Genomic DNA, 20,717 nt, shown 5'->3' with positions numbered 1-20,717 from the left:
AACTAATAAATTGAAAAATGATATGTTCTTGAAATTTAAAGACATGCAACTTTAACGATTTGAATGCAATGAAAAAAAAAATCACTAATTTTTATAAAAAATAATTAGTTGTTGACGTCATTAAAGACAACTGACAATAGCATGTTTCTGTTTTAAGTATAAATTTTCGATAATTTTATTATCATTGTAAATCTTCAAAAGTTGTAATTTTACGGTAATATAAAATTAGCCAAATTTCTAATTAATTTCTAGTAAAAAAAACTTTTGAACAATCGTTTCTTATAAACTGCAAATCAGTGCGTTCAAAATAGTATAGTATCATGACTTTATATCATATAGGGTTTGAAAGCCTATTATAATACTCAAGAAAAATAACCTTTAAAAATTTATTCGCGAACCGCACTATTTACAAACATTTTTATAGTAGTCCATTGCGCTAGAACCCCTTGTATATAGTATACAGCAAGACTAAAGAAGTGCTAAAAGAGCTAGAAATTAAATGACTAAAATAATGAGTTTGTTATATTTTAGATAACATTTCTTATTTACAATTAAATTGTTAATGTGAATTTTTTAAGTTTTTCATTAGGTACATGAAATTCTTATAGCTTTGTATATATATTTAGAATTATTTGATATGATGTTTATATAAAGTCAAATAAAGTAATATTCCACAAGTTTAGAGATTAATACAAAATTACATACATAAGTAAATTTTTTTATGTTTTTTTTCTATAAAACTTATATACTTTTGGTTAGTAAGGAAACGACAAACAGTATACTTTTTATTATTAGCTGTTTTTACACATCAACGTCAAGTTTTTGGTAGGTACTTTTTCTATGCAAGCATATTTAATACTACAAAACACTTTTTTTCTAAAATATTCTTTATAATTTACTTTTATATCTTTAAAAAATGTTTCTTTTGTCAAAAATATTTCTTTTGATATCTTCATAGTTTACTTTTGTTGTTGAAACATCTACCAGGAGGAAGATGTTTTAAAATTCAAATTAAATTAGTTTTTCACTTTTCATTTTTAAATTTAGAAAAAATAATTTAAGAGCTAAGTAAATTAAAATAAAAAAGGAAACTAAAATATCTTACGCATTAAAGTAGCTTAATTAAAATTAGCTTTGAAAATTTAAAATTTATCGATGTTCAAAACAATAAACTTTCATTTTTGTTAATATGTTAGTTGTGTGTTTCTTCTTAAAATTATTTATTAAAAAATTTATAGAAAATTATTCAGTTAATTTATCAAACTAATAGCTTACTTAACTTATTTGTTATTGACACTTGATTATAATTTTGTAAAAGTTATATAACAACTGTTTGAAATAAAGGTAATTGATTTAACTTTTTAATTTTTAAAAAATAAATCAAGCAAATAAACTAATATAAAACTTTTTTCTTTACTTAAGGAAATTTAATTATGTTACTAGCAGCTGAATTGGCATCAGCATTTAATATTCTATTGCATTATAAAATAATTTTATTAGATCTTCTCAAAATGTATTATTTAAACATATCTTCATGTTTGTGATTTAACAGTTTACGTCGCTAAAACATGAATATTTTTAATTTTATGTTCTTATTAGTTTCATAAGGGATATCTATTTTAATATTAAACCTTTCTATAAGTCTGTGTTTCAGTATTAAGTCTTTAACTAATACAGTATTGATCTTCTTAACAAATACTATTTAAATACATTTTTATTGTTCGAGAATAAGACTTCCATATAGAAGTAGTTAGTATTATTTTGATTACAGTACATCATTATAAAACCTATTAAAAGTTTTTGGTCTTATAATATTAAAATATTTTTTTTTATTGTTCTGCTTATTCAGTTTAGTAGAAACTTTTGATGAAATTTATAAAATGTCGAGTTTAATATTTACAAATTTATAACAAATGTCTACTAACAAAATATAAATTTGTTAGTAGAAATTAAAGTAATCTTATTTTACCTGGTTTTAGTTTTTATTGCATTGATTTAAGCTTTTAAGTTAGCTTTAAAATCAGCTTTCAAAACAATATCCTAAAATTATTTTGTGCCAGCTAGCTTGTTTTTTGTTTTTAGGACAAAAATTAAAGTAACAACTATTATATTTATAAAAATAATACATACTTTTAAACTTAGCTATTAAACTTGGAGTTATAAAACTGTTTTTTCAGTTAGTATAAAAGTTATGTATCTCTTTCTTTATAAGAAACTAAAAATTAGTTGTTTACTTATAAAAAAACGAGTATGTTATACAAATTTTATGTTATTATATATATCCAAAATATTTTTTTTTTATTTCAGTAATTTAAATGATATTACAACAACTTACATTTTTACCACTAATATTTTATGTTTATACATATTTAGTATCGATTATTGTGTGTTTCGTTTCGAATCTTCGTTTATATTTGCTTTTAAATGTAAATAAAAATAGATTTAAGCATATCTGAAAAATGTTACTAATCCGACAAGTGTATCATTTTATTTAAGTGTTTTCTAATGAATTTCTAACATAAACTAGAAGGTATATTTAATATTTTGAAGTTCGTACTGAAAAATTCTAAAACATTTAACAAAGCAGTTTATTTAGAATCATCAGTAAAAAGAACATACAGACAGCATAAAAAAGACGGAGGTAACACTATTCATAATAAAACATTTAAGCTTTAATTCAGTAAAAATTGACTAAAATTTAAAGCTAAAAAATTAATATTATAATCATGTTATATTAAACTAGCTATTTTTTATTCTAAACACATCTTTTTATTATCTAACAAGGCAATTCGCAGGGCTTGTAACTTAAATTTTTAATTCTTACAAATATAATCGTTTGTTAGGTATAAAAATAATAATAAATCTATAACACATATCAGTTAGTTTGATTCTAAAAAATATATAACTAGCTTGAAGTTTCATCAAAACTAAATATTTGGCATTTTTAGTATATACTTTTAAAAGCTCAACCTAAAAATAACTTAGATTCTTTTAATTTCAAAATGTATCTAAGTTTTTGTTACGTATAATAAAAAACAAACATTTTGTTGAGAAATGCTCCGAAATAAAAAAAATAGCCAAATTTAAGAACTGAAGAAAATTCTTTTAGCAAAGACTTTTAAACCAATATATTAAAGGTATTAATAACTGTAAATAACAAAAAACTAAATTAATATATTTTTTCAGTTGCTGATTTGACAGCAGCTTTATCATTTGTATTAAATTAAAAATAAGTTAGTAGCTAACTCAATCTATTTTCTATCTATACTTAAGTATTGTTTTTTTAGTTTTTAAAACTTACTTCATTACTTACTCGATATAGTTTTAACTAGATATATTTTTAGAAAAATTTGTTCATTTTCTACTCCAAATTTACTAATGTATGTTTCCTTTACTAAAAAGATTTTATTTTATTAATATTATATATAAAAATAATTCTATTAGAAATATTATACAACTATTTAAGGAACAAATTTTTATTTTAAGAGAAAAAAAAACTTTCGTATTCATTTCTTTAAAAAATAAATTACAAAACAGACTCTTAAAATAAACATTTTTAAATTGTATTAGTTTTGGTATTTTTGACTTCTATGCCAAAAATTTTCTAAAAAAAAAACAATTGAAGAATACCTACCGACCAAATTGTCGTTTAACTGATAGTTTGTTTTACTGTGTTGATGTCTTTTTAATGAAATTAATATTTGTAAAAAAGAATGTTAAGCTACTAGATTTTTAAAAAAATAGTAAATTATGAGTATATAATTGAAAAGTATTAAGCTTCTTTAAAAAGCTTTATTTATGTAAGCTTGAAATTTTAGAGCTAGAAAAAATATGAGTTTATATTGTTTCAATTTTAAATTTTTGAAACTATACTATAGGTTAAAGTAACGCCATGCGTGTTTAGTTAAATAATATAGACTAAGTAGTTAACAAAAAAAAAATGGTATTTTTGTTTAACATTTAAAAAAAAAAGTAGTAGCTGTTTAGTAAATTATGAGAATTCTGTTTATAATTAATGTTTAAATAAAAAAAAATAAACCTCGAACTTAAGGTCTAAAGGGGAACTTTAAACTATAATAATTAACTAAAAAACAATTACTATATGTGTTTTAAGTTAGAGAAATAAATTCATGATAGAGTTGATATATGGATATTACAAACAAAAAAGTTAAAATATCAGCTAACTATCTAATAATGAAATTTTTTACGTCCCTTAAGGTACCTAGTAAATACATTTGTGTGTAGTTGTATTTAGTTTAAATTTAATGTGCGTACTTTTAATAAACTTTAGTATCAAAACTAAAAAAAAACAATATCTAATGATGTTACTTACGAAACGGCAACAAGGAGAATTAATTCTAAGTATTTATTAATATAAGATAATTTTTAGAAGTTCAATTCCTGTAAAAAACAATTTAAGCTGATACTAACTCAGCCATCATAACCTGTTACAAAACCATATGTTAACTACATGCATTGGCTTGCAAGTCTAAAGTAGTCGGATACAATAACTTGTTAAAACTACATAGTGTTATGTATCTATAAAAAATTAACGATAGGTCAGCTACAATATAATATACAGGAGGGGATGTTGGAGTATTTAAATACTAATTTATAGAGATACACATTGTAGATTTATAGTTTTTTGAATAATTTCGACACTGTTTCGACTCTTCAAATAAAGTTATTTTCAAATAAAAGATTAACTAACGATAGTAACTAAAAATTAGTGTTAAAACAACTAAACATACAAAATAACTTAAGTAATAAGATATATATCTATGAGTTATGTAACAAAATTGAAATCTACGGTATAATTACTGTTTACATAAGTTTTTATATATTGTTAGCATAAAAATAAACATAACTAGTCAAAAATTCTTAGTGTGTGGGTAATACCCGGTTTACTTAGTTGATTGTTTAAAGTTATATTATGACGTTTAATTAAAATAGCTTCGCTAATCATTGGTTTTAAATTTGTTTTTGCATCCTTTAAAAATATCAAAGCTTTACACAACTATTCTTTCATGTTTACAAATATTATAATTACTAATCGCGTCAGATATATCTGTTTTACCTTTAAGATGTTCTTTAACTCTTTCTATCGGTGGTCTTGATGTAATACCAATGTAATGGATGATCTTGTCCTTAGAGCATTTAAATTCATAGATCACATTATACTTCAGTTCGTCAGGTGTTTTGCCTTTTTGCTGAAGTAGTTGCCTATTTTGAATGTGTTAAAAATAACTTTCGAGTCTTCAATAGAGTTGTTTATTAGTTTGTCTGCTTTCTTTTTATATTATGTACTTGATTTTCCAATGTAAGGTACTTTCAGGATGCTTTTGAAGTTTGAACTATTAAGTTTCTCATCAGTGCTCTCTTTACTGTTGCTGATAGATCTTTAAATTACGTCATCGAAAATTTTCTTTGGATAACCAATATTTATGACTTTTATTTTAATTTTGTGTTTTTTTGCTTGTAGATTGCATCAGTTGAAGTTATAATTGTTGCACTATTCAAAAACCATAGTATCAAAGATTTTTCCATTTAATTAGTGTTGTTGCACTAAAGTTTAAGATAACATCTGTATTGATTTCGTTTTTTTGTACCTTTGTTATTATTTCTTCTGTCGTTAGTTTGATTTAATGTCCTAAAATGGGAATTCATTTCCACATAATTCATTAGTGAACTTTATTGATTTATGTAATTTTTTTAATTTTTAGTGGAAAACTATGAAATAGAACATCTTTTTAGAAAATACAGAAAATGTTATCCAAACTTCAGAGGTACAGAAATTTTTCCTCTTTGGTCTTGACAGATTGTTTTCAACAGTTTTAGAAAAACTTGTTCAAAAGTTTTTAATTTCGGTAACAACATTATAATACTAATTTTCTAGTCCTTTATTTATTATATAGAGTTATCGTATTATCTATAATCAAGAACAGTTTCTGATTGTATAAGACACTTCACTAGTCTTAAGAAAACTACTAGCTTAAGTTTCATAAGCTTTTAAATAAACTTTAACATCATCACTTTCACAAAAATCAATTATTTAAAAACCAACGCTGTTCTAAATTTTAACTTTTCATAAAATATTATACAAACTTGTTTATTATACAAAACTTGTTATTATACAAACTTGTTTACTTTTTATTATGAATTTCTGTTAGGCTAATTTTTATTTGTATGCTTAAGTAAATAATTTCGGTCTTTTTAATTTGAACTAAACAATAATATAGGTAATAAAAATCAATAAATTAACAGTATTTGGTAGGCTGTTTGTATGCTTGATAAACAACAAGTAATGTCTAAGTTTATAAATTTTTCAAATCACAAACTACAATTTTTGTGTAGCTCAGTTATTATCAGCCTAAAAATTAATGTGAAAAAAATTGACCATTTTACTTAATATTCTCAAAATATTCGTAAACAGAATTGTAACTAAATATTGCAGTTTTTCACATTACTTACGTCAATTTAATTCATTTATTTTAAAGGTTAAAAGCTTTTAGACAAATGTAGAAGACTTTAAAATTTCAAGCAAAACTTTACGCTTTTTTTTAATTAGTAACTAACACCAAAATCTATACAAATAATTGAAAAAAAAAAATTTTAAGCATTTTATGTTGTTTAAGTTTTATTTTGATGTTAAATATCTTAAGTATGTTTTTATAAGCAATTGTAAAACTGTTTAAAACAATTAAAAATATATAAAGTTTTTCTACGCTACATTTTCTTTTTATAAAGAATAAATACATGTTAATATTCGTTTAAAATATTAAAAAAATTGTTTTTACAAGTTCGCCTTAAATAATAATTGATTTTTACTATTAATTTATTCTATGCAATTTTTTTTTAACTCTGATTATTAATTACCGTTTAAATACTTTAGTAAACAATATTAAGTCAATAATAAAATTTAAATTTGAATACTGAAGCAGCTAAGTTTGTATCAGCTTATAAAATTTAGATTAGAAGTCTTTGCCAATGATTAAGCTAAGTTTTTATATTAATTTTTTTAAGAACTAATTTTTGTTGATTTTTTTTATGTTGGTAGCATTATTTTTCGCTTGTAATATTATAAAAAACATGAAGATAAATAACTTTACTTAAAATTTACATATGAATGTATACTTGAGAATATGTTTGCAATTATACAAGCACTACGTTAATCTTTAAATTAGTTAATTTATAAGTATAAGGATTTGTCATAATTGAGTCATCGAAAGATTTATTTCATCATATAACAATTGTAAAGTAAAAACTTTTATTAAACACTATATTCCTAAACAGAAATATATTTTCTTACTTTCAAAATTGTCTAATTTTCAGAAATTTATAAAAACAAAATGTTTTTTTTAATTAGGTAATTACCTTTTTACTTACTTACCTTTTTACTAAAAACTCAAAATATGGGGCTGTTCAGTACTAGCTACGTCACTGACAATTCAAATATTTTGTTACAATTTTTATTTTTTAGTTTGTATCTCTCTTTAATTCTTTTGAGTTTTACTATTTTAGTAAAAAAAAATTAACATTTAATTTATTATTTCTAAGGCACTGTATTTGTCAAATTTTTTTATAATTCTGTTCAAATTAACTAACTTTGCAGTTTTTAATTTTTGAAAATTAGTTTAATTAAAAATAAAACAAAAGGCTTATTGAAAAAATTATTTATTACGTTAAGATTAAAATGAGTAAAATTAACAAAAAATAACTAGGATTTTTCTAAATTATTTTATTTCGTTTTAAGCTAATCCAAATTAGCCCTAAAAATATTTATGAGTCTATTTTAAGCAACAAGCTGAAAATTTATTTTGTAATATTTCTTTTAATTTTAAGTTTTGGCTTTTAATTAAACGTGTCACAGTGATTTTAATAAAATTTGAAAGTAGGTAATTTTGTGTTTTTAAATAAAATAGTTATAAAATTGTGAAATTGATATGTAACTTTTGATCTCAAAACATTTATTTAGTACTTTTAGCTTTTCCTTTTTGGATTAAGCACAAGTTTCAAAAGCTTGATATAAAACTGATTGTTAAATATATTGAAAGCCATTTGTACTATTTTGTTTTAAATTTAATAAAATAAGTTAGTCGTTTATTGATAAATTTTCATCATGAAAAATCTTAACTAGTTATATAGTAAGATTGTTTTTTAGTATTTACATTTAATTTTTTTGGAATCCTTAATAAAACAAAATGTTTTTTAGCAAACTTTTGTAGCAGTTTTACAACAAGAAGGTTTAATTCAAAATACTTAATAATAATATATTTAAGTAAAATTTTCTTTTTCCTTGGGGAAATTTTTTAATTTGACAATTCGGCTATTTAAGCCATTACAAAATTATATGTCGATTACATACACTGACATTTTTAGAATGGCCTAAATGTTTTTAAATAAATTTAAAATTTGAATATATACGCAATTATTTAATCTTTATATCAGCTATATACAGCATATGTGCGATAAAAGAGGAATACCTGAAATGTATTTTCATAGTCTTGCTATAATATCTTTTTAATATAGTAAGACAAATTACAATATAGATTTTAATAACTTTTCTTTGTGCATAACACTTTTTAAATTTTAGTGCAAAAAATAAAATTTTTATATTAAATTTTAAAATAAAGTAATACTCAATTGTTTTTGTTAAAAAAGGTTTTATGTTGATTAAGCTGACATAAGCTATATTTCAATTTTTAATTAATAACATTTATTAATTGTTAATGTCATCTTATAAATACTTATACTTTTGTCTTGTTTGAACAGTAAATAATTTAGTTATACTGAAATTTTTTTTAATTTAGTACAAACAACTTTTAAAACAATAAAAAGATTTCATTAAACTTTTCTCTCAAAACTAATAACTTATGACGTAACTCTTTAAAAACACAACAAGAAGACTTAATTCTAAGTACATAAAAATGTGTGATACTATAGTATAATCTTCTTCCATTTGGGATAAATTTTAAGCTGATACCGAAGTTTTAGTTTATGTATATATATATATCATCATTTGCGATTTATATCGTATGGCAGGATGGTCGAGGCATTACTATGTAACTGTCACTCACGTAGAACTAGCACTCGTGGGTTCGAATCCCATGAACGTCAATTTCTTTAAATTGAATACAACATTGGCGTGGCTAGTTCATATTTTTTGTTTGCTTACTTATTGTTTAATAATTAATAAGATGGTACCATTAAGACAGCAATTAATGTTGTAAGTTGATAAAAACTGAATTCTAGTATTCTGAAATGACATTTTAAAGCCTAAAAGGTTTTAAATAGTAATCTAATTAAAACATGTTTACATTTTTTCTGTTAGTTTTAACAAGAGAAAAACGTATAACTATTGTTTTAGTTTGTTAAAATCAAGTTACTTTGTTTTTCCTTAACTTTTTGTTAAACATTGATAAGTTTTTTACGGACCAACTGTGTTCGCACAGTTATAATAACTAATAATTTTTAGAAACTTAACTTATGACTATAGAAGTTCCTCGTGTACTTTAAAAGAAAATAGTTCTTACAGTTAAATAACTTTTGTTTTTCAAAAAAAAAGATTTTTTAGATAACTTATAAGTTTAATTATTTTTAAGTTTTTTATTTATGAAACAATTTTCCACTCTTTATTTTAGAACTACGTAATAGTTAAAGTAAAGTTATTAATTAATAATTTATTTTAAAACATAGAACTCTTGACAAACTCATCATTATTATTTTTATATAAAATATTAATCAGTTTTTACATTGCCTTTTTCAGACTCTATTAGAATAGATGTATGTATATATGTATTCAATTTGTATTGTATGCTTATTATTCAAAACAAATCTGTTGTTAATAACAACTAAGATAAAAAACATTAATTTAGGTTCGTTAGACAGTTGTTATTCAAGCTATATTGAACAGAATTAAGCAAACATGATTTCATATCAAAATCAGTTTTTTGTTTATTATTTTAAGTTTAATGTACAACTAAAGTTAATAGTATCAAACATACAAAGAATAAGCATGTTACTTAAAGTATATACATATTAAATAATTTTTTATATATATATTAAAGGATAATTTCTATTTATTAATGAGTCTATTTTAATTCTTTTACAATAACAGCTAGTATAAAAGATAGAATAATTTACACGCCGTTTTTAAAATAAATGATAAATAAAGCAAGTTAAGGAAAAATTTATTTCCTTTAGTATAAAGACTAACAAAAGTATTCAAATAACTATTTGATTTAAAATAATTAAATAAAAAAAAGGTTATAGACTTATTACTAAATATAACTACTAAGTAAAATTATTTTCTTAGTCAAATAACACTTTTATACTCATTTTTTACCTTTCTTTCAGCTGGTTGTTGTAGTGGACGATTGAAATCCAGTATTTAGGAGGCGTGAAATGGTGTAGGGTATGCTGTACAATGTAACAGACATTGATTTGAAGCGAAAATGATGATAGAACCTTAAAGAAAATGATTACGATAATTTTCTTAATTCAATTCTGAATTTGTGTTCAAATCTGATTCAGCCTGAGACCATTTCTTTTTTTTTCTTGAACTATTTTCATAATAGCCTTTGATATTTTATTATAAACATTTTAAACAATATCAGAATAAATCTTAATTTTTATGTAATCGTTTTGCAGAAAATTAAAATCCAAGTTTTATGAATATGTAACGTTTTATAACCGGTTTTCATTAGAATAATAACTTTTTTCGATTTTGTCACTGAAACAAAAATAAACTAATGTCTAGTTCATTAAATTAAAAATCAAATTAATATTTACTTAGCAAACTATTACAATTTATTTCTTATCTTCCAAATGTTCCAACTAAGCATTTCATAGTTTATTAAAGTTTTCGAATAAAACTTAAGTAATGTTTTAAATAATTTTTTTAGATTAATTTCTGTAATTATTGTTTTAAATAACAATATAAATATATATATATATACTAAATTATAGTTTAAGTGTATTAACACTTACTTTTATCCTTAATAAATTTAAAATATTTTCAAGCAGCCTAGTATTCTGAATCTGTATGACAGTCATGCTTTTTTTTTGCAAGTATAGAAACTTAAAAAGAATAATTTTGTAAAAAGTTAGTACAAATACTAACTTGTTTTTTATTTATAATAGAAAAATACAAAAAGGATAATTTTTTTTGTTTGGAATATAAACTCTGCTAAAAACCTGAGTATTACCTTAACTGGACGGTTCACATTTATTTTTGATTTCAGTGAAACTCTGGTATAAAATATAAGTTCTTGTTTATAGTTTTTGTTTAAAAAGGCATTTTTATAGAATTAGATAAAATGGTAAAAAAAAGTAAGTTGAAATATCGAACAACTCTTTTATACCAAATTTATTAGGTCTTTCATACAACAAATAAATATCCAGTAAATCATATGTGCATACATTAATTTAATTAAAGTTATCTACCTAAAGAAAGTATACTTTTTATGAATTTCAGTTAAAATAAAAATATTTTAAGTATACTTGAAAAATTTAAAAGAATCACAACAACAACGCGGCTAAATTTAAAATATTTATCAGTAATAAGATTATTTTCGTCTATCGGGAAAAATTTTAGGCTTGTACCAACTCAGCTATTACGATTCATTACAAAATACATGTTTAACATAGAGTTAAATTTATAACATTGCTCAAAATTGTTTTCAAAAAAGTCATTTTTTTCAAATTAAAGTAGTTAGTGGTTTTTCGATAGTACTACAGTACTCTTTAAAAGTTCTAGTTATTTTTATTTTTTTTTATTATAATTCTGCTAATACATTTTAGTAAGTTCATTTGTTTTAATCAAAAAAATGTCGAATATAATTTAACAAATTTAAAACTAATTTCTACTTACGAAATAAAGAATAATTTCAGTATAAATAAACGTAGAATTAAAATCATAGTTTCACGTAATTGTGTCTTGTTTTAGTTTTTAGAGTCTTGATTTACGTTTTTTCAAACTAGCTTCTAAAACAATATCGTAATACTACTTTATGTCATATTAATTCATTTTTTTCGTCTTCATGAACTTTTGAACAAAATAACTAACAGCTCAAATATTTGTTAATATTTTAAACTTTATATTTCTTTGCACTAAATTTTTTCATTTACTTTACTAACAATACTTTTTTTATTGTAAATAAAAATTTTTTAACTAAATTTACACGACACTCTAAGTTTCACAAAAATTAGGAAAACTTTGTTTATTTAGTGAATTTTCTTTTCAAGTATATTTGTACAAAGAAAATTAAAATTCAGTAATCATCTAAATCAATTGAGACTACAACAAAAGTTCTTGAGAAATGCAAATTTATTTCAAATTTAGAAGTAAATTTGACCTATGTGTTATTATACTATTAAAAAAGCAAACTGTTATTTAGTTGTAAATAATTATTGATAGTTTTATAATGGATAAATTTATAATTAACATTAGTATTTTTTGTATGTTAGATAAACATATTTAGCAAATAAAACCTTCTTATAGCTGATTTTATACCAACTTTAAAATATTCCAATTTTAAATATGTTCTAGTAACAAATTCACTTAAAATTATAAGTTTCTATTTAAATAAATTGTTATCAAAATATTATTTATGACGTCAACAAACTTTTTGACTGTTCACGCGTGTTATAGAATGTTTGAAAATTTATAATGTTTGTCTTAAACGACAACAGAAATTTTATTTTAATTTGTTGTTTGTAACTTATTTTGTTTTTAAATTTCTTTTGAATGACTTTCGATGTGAGCATTCCCATTTTTTTATCTGTAAAATTGTTATTATAGTGTTTTTTAAACTTCATAATTAGTTCTAGATGATTCATTTGCTTTTTTAAATAATTAACTCTGTTTAAGTAGTTATATATTTATATATTTCCTTATAAGATATTTAAAATAAGTTTATACTATTAAGTTAGTTTTTCTATAGCTACTAGTTCGTTTTCCTAATTTAAATCTTAAGACAATAAAAGAAAAAAAAAACTTCATTCTAAAAAGCAATTAAAATAAATTATGTTAAACTGTTGATTTTAATGAAAATAATGGGTCTTAAAAATATAGTGAAACATTGAACTATGTTTAGAAAAATCTTAATTTAAAATTAAATTTAGTAGATCAAATGGTTTAAATTAAATCTCAAAGTGTCTTAGTTTTTTCTAATAGTTGTACTTGTGACATTTTAAAGTTACTTTTTTTTCTTTTAGTTAATAAAGAAGTCTCACTATAACTATCAATAGAACAATTATGTTACTATCCATTATATTGTATTTACAAGAATGTAATAACTTATCTAATTTTTAATAATTTTGCTTAGCTTTTATAGATTTTTATGTAAATATTTTGAAAATATGCTTTAAATCACTGTTTTCTTGTTATACAATTATAAGTTTCGGATTAAAAGATATCATATCTACAAATTTGATAGTATAGTTTTATATATACTCTAAGAATAATATCAACGTACATTTTCAAGTCATAAGATAACTTTTTCAGATTTTTCGATATTACCACATTTAATTTTTATTTTAGTCGATCAAAAAATTTTTGTAATTTTATTGTTTTATAACTAGTACACATTAAAATCAAACAATAGTTATAAACTGACTGAAGTATGGTGCAAATAATTAATAATATATCAGCTTTAACTAATAAGAATTAAAACTATTTATTAATACTCTAAGCTAGAATTACTTATTATATATTAAAGCTGATAAAATACTAAACATTACTTTTTTTTGTAAATTTGTTAGTATTCATGCAAAATTTTGTTGCTAGAAATATAAAAATATTATTATATCAGCAATATAGTATATGACGTAAGAAGTATAAGCAAACAACTTTATTTTCGCTCTTTAGAAAATATAATTAATCTCTTTAAAAATTACCTGAAATTTTTATACATTACTTCTATTTCATTTTAAAACCGACTTATAATGCAGACTTAAACTTTTAGTTGATTGTTTTAGCTGTTTTAGCTTGTTTTTAAAATTGGCTTTTAAATTAGCTTTGAAGTACGTAATCCAAAAATTTATTTGACAATTACTTTATATGCTGACAAATTAAGTATATTGTTGTTTGTTTACCTTAATGACGTTACTAGTTTTTAAAAATTTCATACATATTTTAACTAAAAGCTGCTGTTGTTAAATTATTGAGCTAGATTATTATAAATTTTGTACCAATTTTTAAATTATTTAAGCACTTTTACACTACAATTAGTTCTAAATATTTTACTAAATTTATTTACTAGATTCTAGGTTTTCTACATTATTTTTGTTTTAGTTTTTATTGGATAGACGTTACGGTTAAGTATATTTGTTAAAATTGATTGCAAAGCTTGTCAATTTGTAAAATTTAAAATTTTAAATAATTTTTTATATTACGTTACACTATTGAAGGCATTTTAACATTCGAATATGCTTTAAAACTGAAGTACAAATTAGCTAATTAATAAAAAAAATCATTTTTATAAGTCTGAGTATGAATATTAAGAAAAAATATTCTTAGTCTAAATACTTATTTTAAATGTTTGATAACGTTTAATCTAAAAACTATTTCACATTTCGGCTAGATCTGAAATTAAAAAATATCTTGAACCTTATCCGGTCAGATCCTAAACAATAAATCCGGTATATCACTATAATTGTTTGAAAAATGCCTTAAAAAAATTAAAAAACCAAAATGTAACCAAATATATATATATAAATATATATTTAAACCTGTTTTGCTTAAATAATAACCACCTTATTTATATTAAACATTGTAATTGTAAGTCAAATTAAACAAATGTGTTGTTTACTGAATTTGAAAAGAAAATATTGTCGACTCACTAAATTACTTTAAATTTTAGTTTTATCTGTTAAATCATCATCTAAGCATTTTATTAATAGTTAAAGTATATGAATACATATTATATGTTTAGCGTACTTGACGGCATCTCTGATTTAACAAAAAAATAAATAATAGGTGTATACATTTAAACGTAATATTTTTATTATTTTCTTTTAGTTGTAATGTTAGTTTAAACTAAATTAAAAAACTGAAATAAAATATAATGAAAATAATTCGATTTACAATAATTTTTACAAACTACGTAATATTTAAATCAATATTACATTTTGAAGAGTATTTTAAGTTAGCTCCAACAAATAAGACAAAAATAAGTGGTTTATAAAGTTTTAGTTTATGTATATATATATATCATCATTTGCGATTTATATCGTATGGCAGGATGGTCGAGGCATTACTATGTAACTGTCACTCACGTAGAACCAGCACTCGTGGGTTCGAATCCAATAAACGCCAATTTCTCTAAAATGAACACAACATTGGCGTTGCTAGTTCATATTTTTTGTTTGCTTACTTATTGTTTAATAGTTAATAAGATGGTACCATTAAAACAACATTAAATGTTGTAAGTTGATAAAAACTGATTTATAGTATTCTGAAATGACATTTTGAATTCTAAAAGTTTTTGAATAGTAATCTAATTAAAAATGATTACAATTTTACTGTTAGTTTTAACAAGAGAAAAACGTATAACTATTGTTTTAGTTTGTTAAAATCGAGTTACTTTATTTTTCCTTAACTTTTTGTTAAACATTGATAAGTTTTTTACGGACCAACTATGTTCGCACAGTTATAATAACTAATAATTTTTAGAAACTTAATTTATGACTTTAGTAGTTCCTCGTATACTTTAAAAGAAAATAGCTTTTACAATTAACTAATATTTGTTTTTGAATAAAAAAGATTGTTTAGATAACTTTTAAGTTTAATTAATTTATTTTTTTTTTGAAACAATTTTCTATTCTTATTTTAGAACTACGTAATAGTTAAAGTCAAGTTATTAGTTAATAATTTTCTTTAAAATATAGAACTCTTGACAAACTCATCATTATTATTTTTATATAAATTATTAATTAACTTTTACATTGCCTTTTTCAGACTCTATTAGAATAGATGTATGTATATATGTATTCAATTTGTATTGTATGCTTATTATTCAAAACAAAATTGTTGTTAATAACAACTAAGATAAAAAACATTAACTTAGGTTTGTTAGACAGTTGTTATTAAAGCTATATTGAACAGAATTAAGCAAATATGATTTCATATCAAAATCAATTACTTATTTACTATTTCAAGTTTAATGTACAACTAAAGTTAATATTATCAAACATACAAAGAATAAGCATGTTACTTAGAGTATATACATATTAAATATTTTTTTTTATATATAAATTAAAGGATAATTTCTATTTAATAATCAGTCTAATTTAATTCTTTTACAATAACAGCTAATATAAAAGATAAAATAATTTACTCGCTGTTTTAAAAAATAAATGATAAATAAAACAAACTTACAAAAATATTCAATAACTATTTAATTTAAAATATTTGAATAAAATTAAAGTTATAAATACATTACTAAATATAACTAGTATAATAAAACATATTTTTTTAGTAAAATAACACTTTCATACACATTTTTTACTTTTCGTTCAGCTGGTTGTTGTAGCGGACGATTGTAATCTAGTATTTAGGAGGCGTGAAATGGTGTAGGGTATGCTGTACAATGTAACAGACATTGATTTGAAGCGAAAATGATGATAGAACCTTAAAAAAAATGATTACGATGATTTTCTTAATTCAATTCTGAATTTGTGTTCAAATCTGATTCAGCCTGTGACCATTTCTTTTTTTTCTTGAAATATTTTTAGAACAGCGTTTTGATATTTTATTATAAATATTTTAAACGATATCAGAATAATTCTAAAGCGTTATACAACTTTCTTAAAAAGGATTAAAATCAAATATTTTTATAGATATATAGAAATTTTTGTAACCGGTTTTCGTTAAAGTAATTACTACTTATTTAACTTTTAGTTTTCCAAATAAAATAAAAATATTTTTTTTTGGTGTTGTTATATCTTGTTTTTAAAACAAGACGAATTAAAAATCAAAGTGTGATGCTTACTCTTAGTCTTAGTTTAAAATACAAGAAATCAACTAGATAAGTTTTAAAACAAAGAATAAACCTTTTTATGTGGTTACAATAAATTTTTTTTTAGTCAAACCTGTAAAAAAAAAATAAATGTAACCAACATTTAACAATGTAATTTTTGTAACTACTTTTTAGCTATATAAACTTAACATCAAAACTTGATTTTGTTTAAAAGATTTGTTGGAATGTTTGTTTATAGACAACATTTAATGTAGTTTTATTTTATTAAAGGACAAAAAAAAGATCAAATTAGCAAGTAAATGACACTCACAGGTGTTTTTTATCTTACAGCCTACAATTAACAGTCAATTGTAAAGACTACTAAGCCACCACGCCGTGTGTTAACTATTAAACATTTTGTTTAATAAAATGTCGTGTTTTTCAAACTTTCATTGGAATAAATTAATTTAAAATGAACAAAAGATAAGATTTAATGACACTCTCAGTATTTTATATACTGTTTATATTTAAGAGCTGCTTTTTTATTTATTAAAACTAAATAATTTATATTTACAGTTTTATTGCCTTATTTCTCAATAAAAACAAAATGTAATTAGTTTTAATATTGTACTAAATTAATAATTTATTCATAATTAATTGAAATTAAATACCATTTTATTAATATAATATGTATCTTAAAAACTTATACTAAATTGGTAAACTAAGTATATAAAAATCGTTATATAATATGTACACTTTGCTGTATGACTATTAAAACTTTATCAAATGAGTTTAAACTAGATACATTATTCTGGTTTTATGACATTTATATGAAATATAAAAATCATTAATTTATGTTTATGGTTATATTTCAAACATGTTGTTAAGTATTTTTTGAAACAAAGTTAAGTTAAGCGTTAAGATAAACAGACATAATTAGCTTTGTGTTATAATAGTAAGATATTAGCACTCATGGTTTTATAACAAAATCAGTTTTTATTTAGTCTTATAAGGTTAACCTATTACTTAAACAAACATTAGCAACTATACGAAAAATAGATTTGTTAGAAAGATACTTTATTATAAATATTTTATTCGATATTAGAATAAGTCTTAATTTTTATGTAATCGTTTCGAAGAAAATTAAAATCTAAGTTTATGAATATATTATGTATTATAACCGGTTTTCATTAGAGTAATAACTTTTTTTTTAACTTTCAATTTTGCCACTGAAACAAAAATAAACTTATGTCTTGTTCGTTAAATTAAAAATCAAATTAATATCTACTTAGCAAACTATTACAATTTATTTCTTATCTTTCAAAAGTTACAACTAAGCATTTCATAGTTTATAAAAGTTTTTGAATAAAACTTAAGTAATGTTTTGAATTTTTTTCTTTTGGTGAATTTCTGTGACTTTTTTTTTAATAACAATATAAATATATATATACATTTATTTATTTTAAATCATAGTTTGTATGTATTAATACTTACTTTTATCCTTAATTAAGTTAAAATATTTTCAAGCAGCCTAGTATTCTGAATCTGTATGACAGTCATACTTTTTTTTTGCAAGTATAGAAACTTAAAAAGAATAATTTTGTACAAAAGTTAGTACAAATACTACTTTTATTTTATTTATGAGACCAATTAAAATTAAAAGGTATCCAATTGGTGTGCGTCTGGATAACAAAATGGTTTTTCCGTGCAAAAGGTACTAGGACTAAATACTTTGATCCTTTTTTGTCGTTCAATAAACAACACAAACATTTATAACGCTAAAAATTCATACAATGCACAAACCATTAACTAAATGTACTTTATGATTTTTAAACTTAATCAGTTTCGAAAATAAACCTCAAATTTTTCAATTAAATAAAAAATATATAAAACATGTTATAGATGTATTAAAAGTCAATTTTTACAGTATATGAGAAATTAAATGAATATAATCAAAGTTTTAGGTGTTATTTAACAAAATTAAATTATAAAAAACAACATAAACTTTGAAAGTGGTAATTATAAAAGCAAATTTAAAGACTAAATCTTAAAGAAAAGTTGAAATTATAACACAAATAAGTAAATAAATAAAAACACATTCATTTATTTAGTTTAGTAAACGACTCATAACCTCTTGGATGAACTCGAACCAACTAACAGCCGAACGCGCTGCGCTATTGCGCTACGATGCTTAAGTATATAAGCAGTTTAACAGTTTTCTAAAAAAAGTCAGTTTTAAAACTCACAAATCTACTACGATGCATATTTGACTTAAACTGTTTGCTTCAATAAATATTTTCTGATATCTGTGTATAATAACTTTTTATTTATTTATCAACTTCAAGAATAGTTTTTGCTACGCTTGCCATTGTTTTGTTTAATTTTTCATCTTTAGTTTTTTGTATTAATCAGTATACTTGAAGTACGTTCAACAATGTTAAATATCTGTCATTTTGTCAGTACATATTATTTTAAAATTTATCATTTTTAGTTTAGTTTTCATTTAATCATTACTTTTTTAAAGCGTTACCATTGTTTACGAGTATCGACAAAAGTATGGTAAAAAAAGTTCTTTTTTGTTGCTAGAGTAAAATAGTTTGCTTTAAAAAAGTTCAATATATATTTATAAAAAAATTAAAAACACATATAGATTTTGTCTATTTAAGTAATAAAAAGTTTTAATTAAAGTATCCCAAAAAATAGCATGTTAAAGCTAAGTTTTTAGTTTTAGTTTATATAAAATAAGGTTAACTAGATAAAATGTTTAAACTAACAGTAAACTTATAGCATTTAAGAAAATGAAGACTTCACTTAGCAAACGCTGCATAAATTAAAGCATTGAAGGCAATTCTAAAAAATAAGATTTTTATAAAATCTTAGTTGTACTGAGCTAGATAAAATTTAACTTGTTTTAATATTTTTGTTTAACACTTTAAGGCAACATAAACTTGAAAAATTTTATTCTTAAAATCAATCGAAAAAAAAATCTATGTTAAAGTTTGCAAGTAATAAGACTATTTTCATAAATTTTGCATGTATTGATAAATTCTAAGTCAAAGATTTAAATATTTTACGTAAATGTAATATACTACTATATGTTTACAATTTTCTATTGAAAAAAAAAAGAAAAATTATAGCTTTAATAACTTTTAGTTATTTTACATGAAAAAAATTTTTTTTTGAAACATTTACTTTTAATCGAAGCCATTAACTTTTATCATTTAATATAAACACAAAAATAATTTTTTTTTTATCTTTTTCTAAATTGTGCCAGTATTATGCTTCTATTGTAAATGGTAAATACATGAAATCAAACAGTGTGTTCATTTAATAAATTTTTCCTTTTTATTTTGACATCCTTATAAAATTTACAGTACGTATATTTAATACATTTTTTTTGTTTTCAGCTTTAAAAAACTAAAACTATTACGAGTCTAAGTACGTGCAAAAATGAATATTTTTGAAATAAAAATGTTGGTTTGTTGTATTAGTTTATGTCATCCGATGATTTTTTAAGCAATGAGTATAAGTTTTATTATCAATTACTTTACAATATCATGTTTTCATTGTTTTAGGTTAACTTATTATTTGATTGCTGTAAACATAAAATAAAAATCAATGGTAAATCAATATGCAATGTTCAAATGTTAAACAAGTTTAGCCTTTACTTAAAATGTTCCTTTTCTTAAACAAATAGCTTATTAACCTTAAAATAACAATTGTAAGTTATCAAAATTTAATTTGATGAACAGTACT

This window comes from Thalia democratica, chromosome 3 (genome assembly GCF_965202585.1).
Source record: "Thalia democratica chromosome 3, ktThaDemo2.hap1.1, whole genome shotgun sequence".
NCBI lineage: Eukaryota > Metazoa > Chordata > Thaliacea > Salpida > Salpidae > Thalia > Thalia democratica.
This window is presented reverse-complemented; position numbering follows the sequence as displayed.